The sequence below is a fragment of the Pelophylax lessonae genome, assembly GCF_965119305.1.
Source record: "Pelophylax lessonae genome assembly, chromosome: 9".
Lineage (NCBI taxonomy): Eukaryota > Metazoa > Chordata > Amphibia > Anura > Ranidae > Pelophylax > Pelophylax lessonae.
In genome coordinates, this window is record NC_138776.1 from 246,465,940 (window position 1) to 246,489,596 (window position 23,657).

At 42.4% G+C, this 23,657-nt stretch overlaps 2 protein-coding genes and 1 long non-coding RNA gene across 3 annotated transcripts in view; 2 read left to right on the forward strand and 1 right to left on the reverse strand.

Moving 5' to 3' along the window:
• LOC309564355 (uncharacterized protein) overlaps positions 1–23,657 on the forward strand; it is a gene marked incomplete at its 3' end in the record, with an annotated part of 715,072 nt that overhangs the window by 281,963 nt on the left and 409,452 nt on the right.
• Positions 1–23,657, forward strand: part of LOC309563353 (uncharacterized protein) — a gene marked incomplete at its 3' end in the record, with an annotated part of 522,832 nt that overhangs the window by 127,719 nt on the left and 371,456 nt on the right.
• Positions 1,480–22,885, reverse strand: LOC309563014. The gene is made up of 4 exons (XR_014225667.1): positions 22,757–22,885; positions 18,949–19,036; positions 4,994–5,078; positions 1,480–1,692 (listed from the first exon to the last, which is right to left on the reverse strand). It is a non-coding gene; the product is annotated as an uncharacterized lncRNA (long non-coding RNA).

Genomic DNA, 23,657 nt, shown 5'->3' on the forward strand with positions numbered 1-23,657 from the left:
ACTGGGGGGGTTATTAGCACTGGGGGGGGGGTTATTAGCACGGGGGGCTAAAGAGCACTGAGGGGGGCCAGCAAAGGAAGTTGTATAGGAGGGGGATGGAGCAGCTGCATATAGATGAATTGAACTTTCCATATTCCTACTGCAGCCCCTGAGAGGAGGAGTAGCAAGCATTCACCGACAGCAGGAGGAATATGGAAAGTTCAATTCATCTATATGCAGCTGTCCCATCCCATCCCCCTCCTATCCAGCACACAAAACGAGACTCCTCCGGCACTCTCACTGACCTTCTTCCTGCAGCTGCAGCTGCCTTCTTCACACGGAGATGCAGGCGGCCCGGCGGACACTGGCCTGACACCCCCAGTGCAGCAATGCGGGCGGCCCGGCAGACACCTCCCGAGTGCGGCCTGACAACCCCCAATGCGGCGATGCGGGCGGACACTGGCCTGACACCCCCCAGTGCGGCGATCCGGGTGGCCCGGCTGACGACCCCTAGTGCGCCCCCCTCCCCGCTGGTACGCCCCTGGGAGCGGGACAGTAAGTGCACTATTTTTTGGTTTCAGGTTTAGGCAGATCAATCCGCCGCAGGGTTCCTAACCTGTCACGGTCTCTTCAAATTGAAGAGGCCAGTGACCGGGCTTCAGCTGTGCAGCGTGCTGCGGATAATTAATCCGCTTAAACACGAAACAGAGAAAATAGTCCACTTACTGTCCCCCGCTCCCACAGAATACAGGGGGCCCAGAGACATATATTTTCTAAATTAAATAGTTGCACAGAATTCCATTACTTTTCCAAAACTTAGTGGGGTTTACTCATATTCCATAACTTTTCCAGGCCTGGAAAGGGTCATGTGAAAATCCCATGATTTTTCCAGGATTTTCATGACCGTACGAACCCTGGATCTTGCTTGAGTTCTTAAAGAATTTTGTTTGATTAAAAATTAACTCAATACAAATATATGTCAGTCAAATTGTTCTTAGGTTGGAGGCACTGTGATTCGATTGGTTTGGATGACTACATTAATCGTTCAGGCATTCCCTAACACACCATAGCATATTTGCACAGTAAATGTTTTATACACAGTGTACTGCTATGTTGTATTGGACAGCAGATTATATCACTTTGAAAATAGAGGAACAGTGTAATTATGCAGCTAATCTTATATGGGAATATCAATATTGGTATTGCTGCAATGAATTCTAGTATTACTGATGGTGGTTTGCTGGATGGAAAATGATTTATAAATATTAGTAGGAAGAAAGTGAAAGTGAAAGTATAAAAAGTAAGTGTGGACAAATCCATTCAGTATGCTTTTATCTTGATTGGATAAAGTGGAGCATCTATCCGGATCAGTTGGATACAGCGGCTGTACCCAACTGAAAGTTGTTAAATGATTACATTCACTGGAGAGTGTGCCAAGGACTATATGTCCCCCAACTAAAGTAGCTCATTATATAAAAATAGTAAAAAAAGAAGTAAACATATATTTATTGCTATTTTTTATTAGATATCTGTTGTGCATTTAGCTAAATTATATTCCACATCGGATGATTTCCAATTCCAGCTTCAACTTTTTTCTAATTACACAAGTTGTTGTTTCCCAAGATGGCAAGGTGACTCCATAATGCATCTTTTACTTCTTCCTCTTTAGCATTCTCATTACTTTCTTCATTTTCTACTTCATCTGCATCTCACCTAGGAGAAGACGCAATTATAGTTAATCAAAGCAACATTGATTTATACACAAAGACTGTATTTTACTGGGACCAAATAAGTGTATTTTTAGGCCACATTTGGCGCTTTTCCACTGCATGGAACCGAACGGTTTGGCTCGCTTTTGTGTTTTTCCACTGCTGGTACCGCATGGTACGGTGTAGGAACGGTTCAGTACGGTACGGCGGCGCTTTTCCACTGCATGGAACCGAACGGTATGGCTCTCAAAAACAGTACCACCTTGATTGTGGTTCCAAGAGGTACCATACCCGGTACCATATCCCACAATCCTTTGCATGCAGTCACTACTAGCCACTGATTGGTCAGAGAATCCCACCCACCCCGTTGTTATCCCACCCACTTAACTTTAGTACTACTTTAGTGGAAAAGCAAACCATACCGTACCGTACCGAACCGTTCCAACACCGTACCGTGCGGTACCAGCAGTGGAAAAGCAAACCGGGCCAAGCAGGGCCGAGTAGAGCCAAGCCGGTACTTGCAGTGGAAAAGTGCCATTTGACTACTATTCTATGACCACATTATCATGGGAAAGGATCAGCAGGAACATTCTGTTATATGCTGTGGCATAGAGCTTTCTCATTAGTAAGAGGACACAGCTAAAGTTGTTCATATACCAGTAGAATTGTTTGTATGGAAATTCAGAAAAAATCATTCGATTTTGCCATCATTGTATCAACTAATTTTGTTTCATATCCCTTCCAATTGTGTCCAGACCTGCTGCTTGAATGGAATCCCAGATGATACAGAAAGATGTCTTTTGTACCATAGAACATGGGTGCTCAACGTGTGGCCCTCCAGCTGTTGCAAAACTACAAGTCCCATCATGCCTTTGCCTTTGGGAGTCATTCTTGTACCTGTCAGCCTTGCAGTGCCTCATGGGACCTGTACAGTAGTTCTGCAACAGCTGGAGGACCACCGGTTGAGCACCTATGCCATAGAACATGCACATTACAATATGTGTGATTTCTCCCAAAACGAAAATTACATTCACGGTAAGAATTCCTCTCATTTGAGCAAGATTTACTATTCTGTTCCTTTGGATTTTCTCATCATTATGATCAAAAACAATCTTTGATTTGACCCCACTAACCATTAGGAAATCGAACAAACCTAAAAACAAACATCTTCTATCAAAATTTTACCAGTGTTTGGCCAGCTTAAAAGGAAACATGTATTGTAGAGGGTTCATGGAGATCACCTAATTAGGAACTTTTGTCCATATATGGTATACTGGTCCAGTAGCAGGGCGCTTTCGGGAGGAAATATTTCAGATGACCTCGGAACTCATGGTCTCCATGATCCCTTTCTTAGCTCAATATACATAGTTACATAGTTAGTGAGGTTGAAAAAGGATATCAGTCCATCCAGTTCAACCTATGATGATGTGTGTTTGCTGTTAACCGTACATTGTATACCCCTGTATGTTGTGGTCTTTAAGGTGCCCATCTAATAGTTTTTTGAAACTATCCATGCTCCCTGCTGATACGACTGTTTGCGGAAGAGAATTCCACATCCTTACTGCTCTTACAGTGAAGAACCCCCTGCGTATTTTAAGGTTAAACCACCTTTCCTCTAGTTTTAGTGAGTGGCCACGTGTCTTATTGTATTTCCATTGTCTGAATAGTTTGTTTCTTATGCTAGGGTCGCCAGTACAGTATTTGTACATTGATATCATATCCCTCCTCAATCGTCTTTTCTCCAGAGAGAATTAAGCCCCGTACACACGCACCGATTGTTGGCTGACCGTTCGGCCGTCTTTTGTCCGGTGCTGTCGTGTTGGTTGAAAAGTGCTAAAGACTGCACACGAATTTTGTCGGCCAACAACAACCGACTGCAGAAGTGATGTCATGTGATGGTTAACTTTCCGTGTGTTTTTTCTTCTCTGAGCATGCCCAGTCTTGCTCATCTGCTTTTTGTCGGCCGAAATCTGTACTGACTGACGAACAATCGGCCGTTCTTTGTTGGCCAACAAAAATTTTATAGCATGCACACCAGATTTTGTTCGGCCGAAAAGTCGCAGTCGGTTGTCGGAAGCATCATACTAACAAGCCGACAATCGGCCGATCGGACGTTGGCCGAATATTTACGGCCGACAATCGGTATGTGTGTACGGGGCTTTTGTTCAGTGCTTGTAGTCTTTACTCATAGCTGATGTCCTCCATTCCCCTAATTATTTGTGTTGCCCTTCTCTGGACTCTCTCCAGTTCCAGCACATCCTTCCTGAGGACCGGTGCCCAGAACTGGACAGCATACTCCAGATGTGGCCGGACCAGAGTCTTGTAGAGTGGGAGAATAATTCCTTTATTTCTGGAGTGAATCCCCTTTTTTATACATCCCAGTGTTCTGTTGGCTTTGCTTGCGGCGGCTTGGCATTGCATGCCACTGCCAAGCCTGTTGTCTACCAGTACCCCCAGGTCCTTTTCCATCCTAGACTCACCCAGAGGTTCCCCCCCTAGTGAGTAGCTTGCTTTCTGGTTTCTGGCACCCAAGTGCATTACTTTACATTTTTCAACATTAAAACTCATCTGCCATGTAGTTGCCCACCCCATTATTTTGTTCAGGTCTGCTTGTAAGGTTTCCACATCCTGCATAGAAGATATTGGCATGCTTAGTTTAGTATCATCCGCAAATACTGAGATTTTACTAGATATCCCCTCCTCTAGATCATTTATGAATAAATTTAACAGGATTGGCCCCAGGACAGAACTGCACTCCTAAACCTCAAACCCACCAAGGCCTTTCCAACATCCCTTTTAAATGAATGATTTATGTTTTTATGGAAGCCAAAAAATGGCTAAGGCCTGGAAATCACCCACAATTTTTTTGTCTATGGTCAACTTAGTCATGCTTCACAAAATAAAATGATAGAAACCAGACTGACTGATACAAAAATCAAATATTTGTCATATCACTGGGCCTTACACAGTTAGTCAGGTTGAAAAAAGAGACAAGTCCATCTGGTTCAACCAACAAAAAGGAAAAGAAAACAGTATTGAAAACCCAACCATACAATCCTTGTGTTGTCTTCCAGCAGGAGCTCTGAATGGTGGTGCGCTTTGGGATACAGTTGCCCTGTTCTCAGTCTCCCATCCCCTACCCCCCTTTCCCTTCATTGTTATGCCTTCTCTGCCATACCCTTTCTCTTCCCCCACCTTGCCCCTTCAAGTGATGTCAGGCATCTCTCACTACATCACAAGTAAATCTCTCACATCATTGGCTCCACTCTCCCCTTGTAATTATTTAATATTTTTTTTATAATTACGCAAGTTGACGTTTCCGCCCGAATCTCTGGGGCGCCCATCTGTTTATGTTGTCCCTTTTAGTTTCCCCTTCATTTTCTTCTTCATCTCGCCTAGAAAAAGACACAGTTATTGTCATATATAGCAACACCGATTACTGTGTACTGCGGCAAAGTGGCACGATTCCGTCCAGCGACGTAGACCTACGTCGCTGGACTCCTCCCCCTGTAGGCGGCGCTCGCGCGCCGCCGGAGGCTCGCTCCCGCTGTTTTCAGTCACAGCAGGAGTCAGGCCAGGGGAGGAGCGGCGGCGATCGCCGCTGCTCTTCCCTGATCATCGGGGAATCTAGTTTGGAGATCCGCCCGCTTGTGTAAACAGAGCGGGCGGATCTCCTAAGTGACAAGAAGTGACAGATTGCAGGGTTCAGCATAGCTGAACATGCGATCTGTCCTTGAGTCACTCAGTCACCTCCCCCCCACACACGTGAGTAAGCACCAGGCATACATTAACCCCTCCCTCTCCAATAAAATTAACCCCTTCCCTGCCAGTGTCATTTTTACAGTAACAGTGCATATATATAGCACTGATTACTGCAGTAATGTCACTGGTACCCCCCAAAAGTGTCAAAAATGTCAGTCAAGGGTCCGATCTGTCCGCCGCAATGTCGCAGTCCCGCAAAAAAAATCGCAGACCGCCGCCATTACGCGTTAAAAAAAAAACGCCAAAAATGACAAAAATCTTTCCCTTAGTTAGTAAACGCAATAACTTTTGCGCAAACCAATCAAAATACGCTTATTGTGATTTTTTTTACCAAACATAGGTAGCAGAAAACAAATTGGCCAAAAATTTTAAAAAAATTTTGATTTTTACATTTTTTTGGGGGGGGATTTCATATAAAAAAATGTGAAAAATATTGTTATTTTTTCAAAATAAACGCTCTTTTTTTGTTTATAGCGCAAAAAGTAAAAATCGCACAGGTGATCAAATACCACCAAAAGAAAGCTCTGTGGGGAAAAAAGGACGTAAATTTCGTTTGAGTACAGCGTCGCACGACCGCGCAATTGTCAGTTAAAGTCGCACAGTGCCGAATCGCAAAAAGTGGCCTGGACGTAAGACAGCAAAATCCTCCGGTGGTAAAGTGGTTAATATGTAAAAACTTTATTTCACTGGGACCAAAAAAAAGTGTATTTTTAGGCCACATTGACTAATATTCTATGACAACATTAACATCTTAAAGGATTGTCACACAGCGGGATCACAGCATTCAATCTTGCCATCCTGGTGTCAATTAATTCTGTTTGCTATCCTTTCAAGTTTCATCCAGACCTGCTACATGAATGGAATCCCAGGGATAATAAAAAGATTTATTTTGTACCATAGAACATGCGCATTATAATATGTGTGATTTTTCCCAAACAAAAATCAAATTTATGATTACAATTATGCTCATTGGGGAAAATATTCCATTCTGTTCCTTTGACGTTTCCCATCATTAAGATAGAAAACAAATGATTGATTTGACCCCACTAACCATTAGGAAACTGAAAAACTTAAACCCCCCAGACGTTTCCAAGATCCAATTCAAATGACTATATGTTTTTACGGCAGACAAACTATTGTAAAGCCTGGATATCACCCACTCTTTCTTTGGCTGAAACCAAGTCTAGGGTCAACTTATGGCGCTTTTCCACTGGAAAATGGAACCGAACGGTTCGGCTCGCTTTTGTGCTTTTCCACTGCTGGTACTGCATGGTATGGTGTAGGAACGGTTCGGTACGGTACGGCGGCGCTTTTCCACTGCATGGAACCGAACGGCTCTCAAAAACAGTACCTACTCGATTGTGGTTCCAACAGGTACCATAACCGGTACCATATCCCACAATCCTTTGCATGCAGTCACTACTAGCCACTGAATCCCACCCACCCCGTTGTTATCCCACCCACTTAACTTTAGTACTACTTTAGTGGAAAAGCAAACCATACCGTTCCAACACCGTACCATGCGGTACCAGCAGTGGAAAAGCAAACTGGGCCAAGCAGGGCCGAGTAGAGCCGAGCCGGTACTTGCAGTGGAAAAGTGCCATTAGTCATTCTGTACAAAAAATAGAAGCCAGCCTAATACAACGATCAAATATTTGGCAATAATCACATGCTAAAAATGTTGTATCCATGGGCCTCACGTTGTCTTCCAGCAGGATTTTGGGCCTCTGACTGGTGGTGCACCTTGGGATACACTTGCCCTATTCTCATTCTCACCATCCCCTCCCCCCCTTTCCTGTTCTCCCTTACTATTCATTGTTATGCCTTCTCTGCCATACCCTTGCTCTTCCCCACCTTGTCCCTTCAATGATGTCAGGCATCTCTCACTACATCACAAGTAAATCTATCACATTAGTGATTTCACTCTCTCCTCAAACTTTTTTTATAATTACACAAGATGACGTTTCTGCCCGAATCCCACGGGCTCCCATCTGTTTATGTTGTACCCGACATCTCTCCTGGAAGAAGACACAGTTATCGTTAAATAAAACAACACTGATTACTATGCAAACCGTATTTCACTGGGACCCAAAAAATGCATATTTTTAGGCAACATTGATGACTATTCTATAACCACATTAAAGTGGAGTTCCACCCTAATTTTATACTTACCTCCATCTTCTCGCTCCGGGTCACCTGAAAAAGAAATGGATAATCGCATTTTTTTTTTTACTTACCTCGTACCGAAGAAAATATACTTACCTTACTTCCTTCTTCCTCCTTCCTCGGCCGCGGCCCGTCGTCACTTCCTGGCTCTGCAATGATTCCTGGGAGCTGAATGTCATCGCTCCCAGGAATCATTGCGCCTGCACCGGCCCCGTCGTCAGTTCCGGGGCGCGCGCGTCATCCCCTTCTAAACAGCTTCTGGGCATGCCCAGAAGCTGTAGAGGGATGACGCGCGCGACCCGGAAGTGACGTCGGGGCCGGCGCAGAGCATCGTGGGACCGAAGAAGGCGGAAGAGGACGCCGAAGACGATCTCGCTGGCTTCAAGCTGCCCACATCTGAGATGGCAGCGCTGGACAAGACGTTTTCAAGGTAAGTATTTGTCCTAACAGGTAAGTGCAACCCGGGACAGATCAGAGGCTAGCCATTGTGGAATGCACTAGCCCTGACTGTCCCGGGGGTATTTAAAAAAAAAAAAAAAAAAATCAAGGGTGGAACTCCGCTTTAAGCAAAATAATGGATCGCCACAGAGTGCCATGCCAAAAACTTAAAGCTGGCCATAAATGGATCGAAATTCATGTTCAGCAGGGACTGGCCGAATTTCGATCCATGTATGCGCAGGCAGATTGTATTCAAGTTGATCCATCAATCCGCTTGGGTACAACCAGCATTTCAGATTTTTCTACATGGGATTACTGCCAGCAGTTTTATTTCCTTCCACAAAAGAAAATCGAGTCACCTATAGCTTGCTTCTTGTTTTTAAAGTTGAAGTGAAAATGAGCCTTTTGGCCCGATTTACACCTACAGTAAACCCCCCTTCCATTGCGGGGGTTACGTTCCGGACCCAGCCACGAAAAGTAAATAGAAAAACCCTATTAACCACTTAAGCCCCGGAGGATTTGGCTGCTAAAAGACCAGGGGGTATTTTGCGATTCGGCACTGCGTGATTTTAACGGACAATTGCGCGGTCGTGCGACGCTGTACCTAAACGAATTTGACGTCCTTTTTTCCCCACAAACAGAGCTTTCTTTTGGTGGTATTTGATCACCTGTGCGATTTTTTGATCACGCGCTATAAACAAAAAAAGAGCGTCAATTTTGCAAAAATAACAATATTTTTCACATTTTTTTATATGAAATTCCCCCCCAAAAAAAAAGTAAAAATCAAAATTTTTTAACATTTTCAGCCAATTTGTTTTATGCTACATATGTTTGGTTAAAAAAATTGCAAAAAGCGTATTTTGATTGGTTTGCGCAAAAGTTATTGCATTTACTAACTAAGGGAAAGATTTGTCATTTTTGGTGTTTTTCTTTTAATGCGTAATGGCGGCGATCTGCGATTTTTTTTGCGGTACTGCGACATTGGGGCGGACAGATCGGACCCTTGACTGACATTTTTGACACTTTTGGGGTTACCAGTGACATTTCTACAGTAATCAGTGCTATACATATGCACTGTTACTGTAAAATTACACTGGCAGTGAAGGGGTTAACTTTATTTGAGAGGGAGGGGCTGTGTGTGTCCCTAGGGTCGTGATTCTAACTGTGATTGGTTGTGGCTTGAGCTGTAGGAACACTGATCAACGGTCCTACATAGTAGAACCGTATGATCAGTGTTTCTACACAGGGTAGAATGACAGGCGGCTTGTTTACATTAGCCGCCTGCCTTTCTCCCTCTCCCCCGACGATCGCAGAGTGACCGGCGGACATCGGGTCCGCCGGTCACACGCGCGGGGGGGGGGCCCGTGACCGCGCGGGAGCGGTTAGCGCGCCGGCGGCGGCGCGCGGTCGCTCCCCAGAGCCTCACAGGCTAGTGACGTACCGATACGTAACTCTGCCTGTGAGGGGCTGACCGCCGCAGTATATGTACTTGCGGCGGTCAGCAAGCGGTTAAAATGCATTGTAAGCATGTTTTTTTTACTGTCACTGTACGTATAAAAGCATTTTAAGGTCTTTAAACACACTTTTAAAACAATAGAAACTCATTTAAACACATAAAAGATACTGAGAGACAGAGCAAGAGCTATGGAAAACACAAAAATATTTCATTTTTAATGATTTATATAGTAAAATAACATTACAAAAAAAACGCAATATACCGGGAGCGCAAAAACTGAACCGCGATGGAACAGGGGTTTACTGTATACATTATTAGTGCTTTTTGCATTTTACAGTTTTGCACTACAGAACGTGTTCCATAGGAAACCTTTTTAAATGGACTGTAGTGCATCTCTGCAAAATGCAAAAAGCACTAAAAATGCATAGGTGTGAGCTGGGCCTTATTGAATAGTCAGCAGAAGCATTCTGATGTGTTTCATGCTACGGCACAGAGCTTTCTCATCAGTAAGTGGATGCAGCTACAGCTGGCCATACACCAGTAGGATTTTGTTTGCCTCTGCCCGCAAGCATGGGGAGGACAGGGGTGCTTATAAAAAAAAAAATATATATATATATATATATATGTCGCTTCTGGTTTCTAAGACCATGGAGATGATCGGGGGCCTTCAGGAATCTCTAAAGGCGCTTTTACACTGCATGGAACCAAACGGTTTGGCTCGCTTTTGCGCTTTTCCACTGCATGGTACCGCATGGTACGGTGTTGGAACGGTTCGGTACGGTGGCGTTTTTCCACTACATGGAACGGTACGGCTCGCTGAAACAGTACCACCTCGGTTGTGGTTCCATGAGGGCCGTACCGATACCATATCCCACAATCCTTTGCATGCAGCCTTGACTGTTTGTCTCTACTAGCCACTGATTGGTCAGAGAATCGTTGTTATCCCACCCACTTACTACTTTAGTGGAAAAGCAAACCATACCAAACTGTACCGAACCGTTCCAACACCGTACCATGCAGTGGAAAACCAAACCGAGCCAAGCAGGGCCAAGTGGAGCCGAGCCGGTACTTGCAGTGGAAAATTGCCTAAACTACATCACAAGTAAATCTCTCACATTAGCAACTCCACTCTCGCCTTGTAAGTTTCAACTTTTTTATAATTACACAAGATGACGTTTCCGCCCGAATCTCTGGGGCGTCCATCTGTTTATGTTGTCCCTTTTAGCTTCTACTTCATTTTCTTCTTCATCGGCATCTCTCCTGAAGAAGACACAGTTATTATTTAGGAAAACAACATTGATTATTGTGCAAAAACTGTATTTTATTGGGATCAAAAAAAATGCATATTTTTAGGCAACATGGATGACTATTGTATGACCACATTAAGCATAATAAAGGATCACCACACAGTGCCATGTCAAAAACTTAAAGATGGCCATACATGGATCGAAATTTATGTTCGGCAGGGACTGGCCCAATTTTGATCCATGTATGGGCAGGCAGATTGTATCTAAGTTTATCCATCAATCAATTTGGGGTACAACCAGCATTTTGGATTTTTCTACATGGGATTACTGCCAGCAGTTTTCTTTCCTTACACCCATGGTGGAAGGAAAGAGAATCAAGTCACCTATAATCTGCTTTAACCACTTGCCGACCAGCCGCTGTATAACAGTTATACAGTGGCAGGTCAGCAGGTTCCCGTGAACTTCCGTACCTGTATGGTGGTCCGCAGGAGCGATCCTGAGGGCGCGCGTGTGCACCCACTCGCCAACGGGGAAGCCAATTCACAGCGGACGCGATTGCGGCTGGGCACCCGTGATTGCTGACCGGGAAGAGAGAACAGTGCCATGCCAAAAACTTAAAGCTGGCAATAAATGGATCTAAATTTATGTTCAGGAGGGACTGGCCGAATTCTGATCCATGTATGGGTAGGCAGATTGTACCCAAGTTGATCCATCAATCCATTTGGGGTACAACCAGCATTTTGGATTTTTCTACATGGGATTACTGCCAGCAGTTTTCTTTCTTTCCACCCATGGTGAAAGGAAAGAAAATTGAGTCACCGATAGCTTGCTATAAACCTTTGCTTTAAAGTTGAAGTGTAAATGAGCCCTTCGGCCCGATTTACGCCTTTACATTTTTAGTGCTTTTTGGATCTTACTGATTTGCACTACAGAACGTGTTCCATAGGAAACCATGCATTTTTAGTTCTTTTTGCATTTTGCAGAAATGCACTACAGTCCATTTCTGCAAAATGCAAAAAGAACTAAAAATGCATAGGTGTGAGCTGGGCCTTATTGAATAGTCAGCAGAAGCATTCTGATGTGTTTCATACTACGGCACAGAGCTTTCTCATCAGTAAGTGGATGCAGCTACAGCTGGCCATACACCAGTAGGATTTTGTTTGCCTCTGCCCGCAAGCATGGGGAGGACAGGGGTGCTTATAAAAAATAAATAAATATATATATTGTGGGGTTGATTAGCTCGGTGGTAGGCGTGGATGGCCCCTTTGGGGGGTGCGTTTACACAGGGATAGCCGAGAAGTGGTTGCAAACAACAGTTTGGTTTATTCTTGCAGTTTAATTCACACAAGTGCAAGCCTCAAAACAGCAAAATAAAAATAAAACACAAAATAAATCCTTGCCACTGTGGGCGGCTACCTTCACACACTGGAACCTATCTAATGAAGTCTGTCCCCAACCTACTGTTGGGCAAACTTTGCTGATCCTACAGCAGACACTCAATAGTCCATGTTTTTCTTCACACAACAAATGTCCATTGATCATGTCCCTTTTCCTCTTCACATTGAACATGTCCCTTTGTTTCTCTCTTCACATAGCAAACAGTGCATTTATTTCTTTCCACACAGAAATAGTCCAAGACCTCACCTTGAGTAGTCTTCACACTTGTTACCCTCCTCCGCTTCACATCACTTCAGGAGGTCTTCCCCATGCTCACAAAGCTTTCAGGGGGCACACATCTGACTGTCCTCCTCTCCCCACGCCCACACAGCGGCAGGAGGCAGCAATCCTTAGACTTCCTTTGGACAAATTATAGAGGCCTTCATTTCCTCATTCTGAACAGCTGAATGGTTTTCAACTTCCTGCTGGCTATCTCTGCAGCCGACACCCTATAGTAATTGGTGAACTTTCCAAACCAGGTGGAACTGTATCTCCTGTCTGTGACTACATCCACAGATTTACCTGACTTCCTGTCACAATATATATATATATATATATATATATATATATATATATATATATATATATATATATATATATATATAAAAAATCTATTTTTTTTTTAATCTTTTTATTTTTACACTGTCTCTTTAAATATTTTTGATCACCTTTATTGCTATTACAAGGGATGAACAACATTCCTTGTGATAGCGTGATGCAGTGACAGGTACTCTTTACTGAGAGATCCAGGGTCTATTAGATCCTAGATCTCTCCTCTGCCCTTCAAAGCATCAGATCAAACCAAGATCAGTTTGATACAACGCTTTCCCAAGCCAGTAACGTCTTGTTTACATCCTGATGAAACCGAAAGTGACGACATACTTGTCGCTTCCGGTTTCTTAGACCATGGAGATGATCGGGGGCCTTCAGGAATCTCTAACTACATCACAAGTAAATCTCTCACATTAGCGACTCCCTCTCGCCTTGTAAGTTTCAACTTTTTTATAATTACACAAGATGACGTTTCCGCCCGAATCTCTGGTACTTCCATCTGTCCCTTTTAGCTTCCCCTTCATTTTCTTCTTCATCGGCATCTCTCCTGGAAGAAGACACAGTTATTATTTAGGAAAACAACATTGATTACTATGCAAAAACTGTATTTTATTGGGATCAAAAAAATGCATATTTTTAGGCAACATGGATGACTATTGTATGACCACATTAGCATAATAAAGGATCGCCACACCGTGCCATGCCAAAAACTTAAAGATGGCCATACATGGATCGAAATTTATGTTCGGCAGGGACTGGCTGAATTTTGATCCATGTATGGGCAGGCAGATTGTATCCAAGTTTATCCATCAATCAATTTGGGGTACAACCAGCATTTTGGATTTTTCTACATGAGATTACTGCCAGCAGTTTTCTTTCCTTCCACCCATAGTGGAAGAAAAGAAAATCGAGTCACCTATAATCTCCTTTACTAAAAATTGAACAAAGTATGGCGCTCAACAGATAAATCACAGTAATAATAATAAATCAAATGGTGGAATGTGCTCCAAAATAAATAAATTAGAAATTAAAAAAAAAGTCTCTAGTGTTCCAATCATCAAAGTGTTAAGCCAGATAACAGTAATCAATGGAAAATCGCAGACTTGATAGGAGTGAATTTCTCAAAGCCTCCACCTCCACACGTTCACCCAGTGGTAGTATAAACTGCTTACCAGAAGTACAGAACCCCTTGATTATAGGGGGGTCACAAGCGCATATAAAATCCTCACACAGTCCGATTTATCACTTCACCAATAAATCGTGATGTTAACCATATACTCTCCCTCCATCAACAGTATATAGCCAGACCAGGGATCAATATAGGACCAAGTCATAATTGGAAGGAAACAAAAGGGCTCTCATGGTGCAGTAATACGTGATAAAAAACATTTATTAAATAAAATCACACTTACTACAATCAGTAAAAGCGCCTTGTAGGCAGAAATCTCAATTCCAGAGCATGGGGACGCCGCTATCCCCGCTGCGCTCCACCAACCCGGAAGTTACGGTCTCACGTTCCCAACGTACGTTTCGTCAGTCCGTGCTGACGTCATCAGGGGATCATGGTTGGATAAAATGGTTGGTGTTGCAATTTTTTTTATGTCACACGGTATTTGCTACAATGGAGGGCTACAGGGGGCTGCTGCCATGGTTCCTTTCCTTAACCACCTGCTTCCCAAGCCTTTCCTTACATTTTTCTCCTACATGTAAAAATCATATTTTTTTTTGCTGGAAAACTACTTAGAACCCCCAACATTATACTGTAAATGTTCTTTCAGCAGAGGCCCTAGAGAATAAAATGGGGAGTGTTGCAAATTTTTATGTCGCACGGTATTTACACATTTTTTTAAATGACAATTTTTTGGAAAAAATACACTTTTTTATGAATTTTTGTGCACACAAATACAATATAATACCCATTTTTTTGGTAAAATACAAAATATGATCTTACCCAGAGTAATTAGATACCTAACATAGGTGTAAAACATGAACTTAAAACCCGCGCCAAAAATTATATTATATAGAAAAGTGCTACCTAAAGCTGCTCGAACAACAAAGGGACTTCCAGTTCCCCCCCCCCCCCCCATTCACTACCTGAAGCTGCTGCCCACTTAGGTAAAAAACCAAGATGAGATGAAAATATTATATGACAGCGCTACCAGGAAAGTAATAATTAAATGTAATCCTCAAATAGTGATCAATATAAAGTGCACTTAATGATAAATGTGACAATAAAAATTAATATATATCACAATGTAAAGTGCAATGAACAAAATGCTAAGTGTTAAAGTGATTCAGTGCAAAATAGAGTGCAGTCAAAAATTATAAGTCCATTATCCACTTAAGCCCCGGAAGATTTTACCCCCTTCCTGACCAGGGTTTTTTTTGCGATTTTTTACTGCGTGACTTTAACGGACAATTGCGCGGTCGTGCGACGCTGTACCTAAAGGAATTTCACGTCCTTTTTTTCCCACAAACAGAGCTTTCATTTGGTGGTATTTGATCACCTGTGCGATTTTTTGATCATGCGCTATAAACAAAAAAATAGCGTAAATTTTGCAAAAATAACAATATTTTTCACTTTTTTTTATATGAATTTCCCCCCCAAAAAAATTTAAAAATCTAAATTTTTTAACATTTTCGGCCAATTTGTTTTATGCTACATATGTTTGGTTAAAAAAATCGCAAAAAGCGTATTTTGATTGGTTTGCGCAAAAGTTATCGCGTTTACTAACAAAGGGAAAGATTTTTGTCATTTTTGGTGGTTTTTTTTTAACGAGTAATGGCGGCGATCTGCGATTTTTTTTGCGGTACTGCAACATTGCAGCAGACAGATCGGACCCTTGACTGACATTTTTGACACTTTTGGGGGTACCAGTGACATTACTGCAGTAATCAGTGCCAAACATATGCACTGTTACTGTAAAAATGACACTGGCAGGGAAGGGGTTAACTGTATTGGACAGGGAGGGGTTAAGTGTGTCCTAGGGGCGTGCTTCTAACTGTAGTGGGACATGGCTATTGGTGTAAAAACAGAGATCAATGGTTCTACATAGTAGAACCGTCTGATCTCCATTTTTACACAGGGGAGAATGACAGGCGGCTTGTTTACATAAGCCGATCCGCCTTTCTCCCGCTCTACCGACGATCGTAGTGTGACCGGCGGACATCGGGTCCACCGGTCACATGCCCGCACTCCTCCCTGAACGATCCGAGGCGGGCGGGCGCGCGCCTCAGCGGGCGCGCGCTCGCCCGCTATTGGCTCAAAACCCGGTGAAAGGCGAGCGACGTAGACCTACGTCACTCTGCCTGGCCGGGGCTGACTGCCGCAGAAAATATACTGTGCGCAGTCGGCAACCGGTTAATGCATTCAAAATGCGGTGCTGGAAAAAAGGTGCTTAGGGTGCTCCACACTGTGGTAAAAAGAGCTCCAAACAGCCCCTTTTGGGGATCCACTCACCAGATGTTATAGGTAATCAAGCCTTAACAACCATGGACTCTCCAACACAGCCCTGTGGATGGATGGATCCGTATGTCACCAGGCGAGCCTCCAACCTTTACTAATGGTCCCTCTCGATTATATATTCAAAAGGAAGGGAAGGAGCCAAACATAGTGAAGCCCCTAGCAACTTTTATTAAGTGTAATAAGTAAAAAACTACTCACAAGCGTAAATAGGGTAGACAGCGTTATAAAAACCACATGAAACCTAGCATGCGTCCACTTCCGGGATCGCTAGCCGGCTTGCGTTCCACGAGATGGAGGAAGTGACGCTGTGTGGTATGCCGTCAACAGGAAGTGCGTCGACGCGTTTCGCCCGCCTTAATGGGCGTTTTCGTAGACATACGGATCCATCCATCCACAGGGCTGTGTTGGAGAGTCCATGGTTGTTAAGGCTTGCTTACCTATAACATCTGGTGAGTGGATCCCCAAAAGGGGCCGTTTGGAGCACTTTTTACCACAGTGTGGAGCACCTTAAGCACCTTTTTTCCAGCACCTTATTTTGAATGCATTAATGGACTTATAATTTTGGATTGCACTCTATTTTGCACTGAATCACTTTAACACTTAGCATTTTGTTCATTGCACTTTATATTGTGATATATATTAATTTTTATGGTCATATTTCAGCACGAAGCATTTTGCACTTTACATTGTGATATATATTAATTTTTATTGTCATATTTATCATTAAGTGCACTTTATATTGATCACTATTTGAGGATTACATTTAATTATTTATTACTTTCCTGGAAGCACTGTCATAAAATATTTTCATAGATACCTAACATGTCATGCTTTATAACTGCGTACGCATGTGGAACGGCGCCAAACTACAGTACCTACAAATCTCTATAGCGACAATTTAAATTCCTTTACAGGTTACCAGTTTAGAGTTAAACAGGAGATCTGTGTAGCAGCCCCCCTAATACTTACCTGAGCCCCATCTATAACCAGTGATGTCCACGAGTCCGGGACTCTCCATCCTGATTGGCTGAGACACAGTAGCGGTGCCATTGGCTCATGCTGCTGTCAATCAAAGTCAGTTAATCAATCAGGAGAGAGAGGGGGCGGGGCCGAATGGCAACTCCGTGTCTGAATGGACACATGGTGCTGGCTCGGCTCAGGTGCCCCATAGCAAACTGCTTGCTGCGGGGGCACTCAACAGGAGAGAGAAGCCAGGGACCCAAGAAGAGGAGGATCTGGGCTGCCCTTTGCAAAACCAACTACACAGAAGAGGTAAGTATACCATGTTTGTTATTTTGTTTTTTAAAAGAATGAGATTTTATAATCGCTTTAACCACTTTAAGACTGGAGGATTTTCCTGCTTAATGACCAGGCCACATATTTTTGCGATATTATTAAAAAAAAGAGCAAAAATGTTGTGAAAAATTGACATTTTCTACTTTGACAGTTAAAAAATATCCAATATATTCAATTTTTGTCATATATTTAGGCCAAAATGTATTTAGCTACATGTCTTTGACAAAAAAAATTCTCAATGAGCGTATTTTTAACCACTTTAAGACCGGAAGATTTTACCCCATTCCTGACCAGGCCATATTTTGCAATTCGGCACTGTGTTTCTTTAACGGACAATTGCGTGGACGTGCGACACTGTACCCAAATTAAATGTATGTCCTTTTTTTTCTCCACAAATAGAGATTTCTTTTGGGGGTATTTGATCACCTGTGCGATTTTTTTTTTTTTTAAAAAAGAGCGACAATTTTGAAAAAAAAAAACAATATTTTTCACATTCTGATGTATAACATTCCCCCCAAAAAAATGTACAAATCAAAATTTTTGTAACATTTTAGGCCAATTTGTTTTCTGCTACATATTTTTGGTAGAAAAAATCAGAATAAGCGTATTTTGATTGGTTTGCGCAAAAGTTACCGTGTTCACTAACTACGGGAAAGATTCGTCATTTTTATTGTTTATTTTTTTTTTATACTAATAATGGCGGCGATCTGCAATTTTTTGCGGGACTTCGACATTGCGGCGGACAGATCGGACCCCTAACTGACATTTTTAAAACTTTTGGGGGGACCGGTGACATTACTACAGTAATCAGTGCTAAAAAAATGCACTGCTACTGTAATAATGACACTGGCAGGGAAGGGATTAACACTGTTGGTGATCAAGGGGTTAAATGTATGCCTCATGCTTACTGACATGTGGGGGGGGGAGGGGGTTCTGTGACACAGACAGAGATTGCAGGTTCAGCTATGCTGAATCCTGTGATCTCTCCCTGCCTGTCACAGAGAAGATCCGCCTGCTTGGAGCGGATTTCCTCAGTCTTTCCACGACGATCGGGGAAGAGCGGCGTTGATCACCGGCTCTCCTCCCCTGGCCCGACTCCCGCTGTGTCTAAACACAGAGGGGGAGCGAGCCTCCGGCGGCGTGCTTGCGCCGCCGAGAGAGGGTGGGATCTGACGACGTAGGTCTATGTCGCCAGACCCAGGGCTGCCACCTTGCTGCAGTAGCAGCAACGTGAGCAGTCCAGATGCGGTTAACCACAGCACATAAAAAGCAGGTTTCCTTGCACACAGCTGTGCAAATCCCAGGACTAAATAAATAGATGTAAAAATGATTTTGTAGGTAAAATAATTCTCATATACTGTATGTATTCTAACTATATGTTTAGCTGTTTTCCCAAATTTAGGCTTTAAAAGTCTATACTTTTATTAGAAAGTCTTATACATACTTACTCTTGCTCACAGAGAGATATGTTGATGGCCCCAAGAAAGAAAAGGAATAACAGGGATTTCTTCAAGGTGAACATCTTCGGCTTTTGTGGATAATTTGGATTCATGGAACGACAAAGAAGACAAATTATGAATCAAAAATAACATGAGGCACCCTAATGTTAGGCACACATAAAATGGTTGTTCCAATACAATAAAAGGTCCAATGTTTGTTTGCTTTAGACCACATGTGTCAAACACAAGACCCACGCACCCCTGAAATCTGCACTCTGTACATAGTGCACACCCCTGAACACTGAGCACTACACTCTGCATACAGTGCACCCCTGAACTCTGCGCTATGTACCTAGCGCAGCCATGAACTCTGCACGCTGTACATAGCGCACCCCTAAACCCTGAATACTGCACTCTGTATACAGTGCACCCCTGAACTGTGCGCTATGTACCTAGCGCACCCCTGAACTCTGCATGCTGTACATAGCGCACCCCTAAACCCTGAACACTGCACTCTGTATACAGTGCACCCCTGAACTGTGCAATATGTACATAGCCCACCACTACGTCAAAGTACCCCATTATCAGTGGGTCCTACACTATCCATGAAAAAGAGATGAATCCAGCCTTTCTAACCTTTGGAGACAACACTCCTTGCTGGGAAAGATGTGCAAATGCACTACAGGGGACTCCTCCTATATCCACTTGATAGTGGACACTGATGGAGTACAGGTGTGTGTGGGGGGTGGGGTGGGTTGCTCAACCTCGGTAGTCTGGTCAGACCGAATACATAATAAACAGGCAAAAAATTTGGGGGAGCATACCCATGTATTTCTAAAGCTGGTGCAGCTATGAACCAAAAGACATGTATATTAAAAAAGAATAGCGCGCATTTTAATATACATGTCTTTTGGTTCATAGCTGCACCAGCTTTAGAAATACATGGGTATGCTCCCCCAAATTTTTTGTCTGTTTATTATGTATTCGGTCTGACCAGACTACCGAGGTTGAGCAACCCACCCCACCCCCCACACACACCTGTACTCCATCAGTGTCCACTATCAAGTGGATATAGGAGGAGTCCCCTGTAGTGCATTTGCACATCTTTCCCAGCAAGGAGTGTTGTCTCCAAGGGTTAGAAAGGCTGGATTCATCTCTTTTTCATGGATAGTGTAGGACCCACTGATAATGGGGTACTTTGACGTAGTGGTGGGCTTGAGCACTATATGGCCATATGGTGGGACCAAATCCCCATTTTTATTTATGGATTGTCTTCAAATTTGGTAATTTCTTTTGCATGTGTGCGCTATTCTTTTTTAATATACATGTCTTTTGGTTCATAGCTGCACCAGCTTTAGAAATACATGGGTATGCTCCCCCAAATTTTTTGCCTGTTTAATATGTACATAGCGCACCCCTGAACTCTGCACTTTCTATACAGTTCAACCCTGAACACTGCAATCTGTATACAGTGCACGCCTGAACCCTAAACACTGCACTCTGTATACAGTGCACCCCTGAACTCTGTACATAGTGCACCCCAGAACACTTCACTCTGTATACAGTACACCCCTGAACTCTACACTCGGTACATAGCACACCCCTGAACACTGCACTCTGTATACAGTGCATCCCTGAACATTGCACTCTGTATACAGTGCACCCCTGAACACCGCACTCTGTATACAGCGGACCCCTGAACTCTGCACGCTGTACATAGCACACCCCTAAACCCTGAACACTGCACTCTGTATACAGTGCACCCATGAACTCTCCACCCTGTACATAGCGCACATTTGAACCTTTGAACCCTGAACACTGCACTTTGTATACAGTGCACCCCTGAACACCGCACTCTGTATACAGTGCACCCCTGAACACCGCACTCTGTATACAGTGCACCCCTGAACACTGCACTCTGTACATAGTGCACCCCTAAACCCTGATCACTGCCATCTGTATACCGTGCACCCCTGAACACTGCACTCTGTATACAGTGCATCCCTGAACTCTGCACTTTGTACATAGCGCACCCCTGAACCTTGAACTCTGCACTTCTTATACAGTGAGATAGATAGATAGATAGATAGATAGATAGATAGATAGATAGATAGATAGATAGATAGATAGATAGATAGATAGATAGATAGATAGATAGATAGATAGATAGATAGATAGATAGATAGATAGATAGATAGATAGATAGATAGATAGATAGATAGATAGATAGAACATCCTTAAAGTTATTTCTTCAAAGTTTAAAAAGTACCAAAAATAAAGTTAGAAAAGGACCTCTGATCAGCCCACCAACAGGTACTTATTTTGGCACCCTAGTACAAGCTGTGAAGGAACTTGAGACCAAAACCCAAGATAACCAGGGAAAGTCACACTGTGCCTTTTGTTTCCAGAAGATTTTTTTACTGAATTTTTCACAGGACAAAGTATATACTGAATGCGCAAGAGCATTAGGTGAGAATCAAACTACAATAATATAGTAAGGATATGACATGTTCTCATTGAAAAGCGATTTGATTCAGTGCTGGCTAAATACAACCCAGAGAGCCTACAAGAGTCCACGTGTGTAGATCCACATCACAAATAAATAACTAAGAACATCGGTACAAAAAAAAGTCATATAGACATGAGCAGGCAGGTCCTCATTCTTTCCAAACAGGCATTTATACTTGTGGTTGAACATACCCCATTTAGTAACCATTATATTGTACCAACGGATCCCTCCTTTACATATCATAGTTAGTCTGGCTGAAAAAAGACACAAGTCCATTTAGTTCAACCAATAGAAGGGAATAAAAAAAAAATAATATATATATATATATTGTGTATGTGTGTGTATATATATATATATAATCGAATGAGCGGAAGTTCCACTTTTGGGTGGAACTCTGCTTTAAAGTGAATAACTCAACACCAAGTTCACTATATGGACCCCTTATGTATTTATACATGTTGATTATATTCCCCCTAAATCTCCTCTTCTCAAGAGAGAATAAATTCAGTTCCTCTAATCTTTCCTCATAGCTGAGCTCCTCCATGCCTCTTATCAGTTTGGTTACCCTTCTCTGCACTTTCTCCAGTTCCCCGATATCCTTTTTATGAACTTGTGCCCAAAACTGAACTGCATATTCCAAATGAGGTCTTACTAATGATTTGTACAGGGGCAAAATCATATCTCTCTCTCTGGAGTCCATGCCTCTGTTATTACAAGAAAGGACTTTGCTCCTACAGATGTAGTTAGTTGAAGAAACTGGAGAAGAGAAATTACCTAAAATTGCAAAACTGTAAAAATGACTTTGATAAATAAAACTCTTAAAAAAAAGCATCTAATATACACAAGCAAGATATTTAGGAATTAGAGTTTAATAAAAGTTTTATTAAAATTGTAAAAAGCAAAAAACTTCAATTTAGGAAACAAAAATAGAACTTTGTCTAATTAATTTTTTAATAATCTTACAATTAAGACATGTACAATAGCTGATTTATTTCTAGGTTGGCCAATTTTAGTATTTTCTGTTTTGAATTTTGTGAATCAACTTGAATTTTCACATTCAAATGATTTAAATTGATATGAGGAACCTTGTCATTATTTAGAATCAAAATAAAAGAGAGGAAATATTTTAAACTTTAACTGAAAGCTGACTACCAAGGTTTCTTTCCTTATAAATAATTATAATATAATGTAATATGTAATATAATGAAAATTATAATATTAATTATATGAATATAATGTAATATAATGTAATGTAATATAATGAATATTATAATATTAATAACAATATTGCAGCATATACTTACTGGGTGGTTCAGTTGGTGCTGAGAATGTAGACAGCTGGAAGACTTTAGTGGTGGTCTACCCTACAAAGATCGGGGTTGGCTTATATAATAAAAGAAAAAGAAGTGGAGAACAGAGAAGCTTTAATTAAAGTTTAATTTAGGTAGAAGTCACGTCTTTCTTGGTAACACATAACTGCTATCACATGTATTTACTAAAATATTTACCTACCTAGGGCAAATATCAGCACCCAAAAAGCACCCAAAAAGCAATCCAAATATCTCCCGATCTGCTATTTAGACAGTTTAGATCTAAAATCAATTTAAGTGGAATTCAAGCCCAAATTTCTAGTTTTTTATATCACTGGGGTTTAGTTATTTTCGCTTAAAATAGAGTGTCACTGATTCTTGGGGACAGACCCCACTTTCAGGAGGTCGTCTATGGATAAAAAGTGTCCCCAAATCTGTCCCCAGCAGTGGCGTTGTTCAAGACGGCATTCATAATTCTGTCAGCATGGACGGAGTCAGCTTCCACCAACATCACTCAAAACAAATATTCCGATGCCCCCAACCCCAGGCCAGCCCAGCATAGCAAAGGATTACTACAGCTACAATGCCCTCCACCCTGCTGCCTATAGGGACAAGAATGACTGACCCCCCAGTTCCCCATCTTTTCTCCTACCATTAGCCAACCACATTTAAGCCACTCCAGAGTCCAGTCAAGGAGAGAAGAGGAAGACAGGTTGACCCCCATGGCTGCTTCCTAGTTAGCTGCCCCTAAGAAAGACAGACATGGAAGAGAGGAAACAAAGTCATTAAGTAAGCAGAAGTAGCACCCTCCTAGTTAGGTTGCTAGGATTTTAGGTAAATATAGTTCTTTTTGGCTCCCCTGTCTTTATTGAAGCATTGGTTGATTTTTTT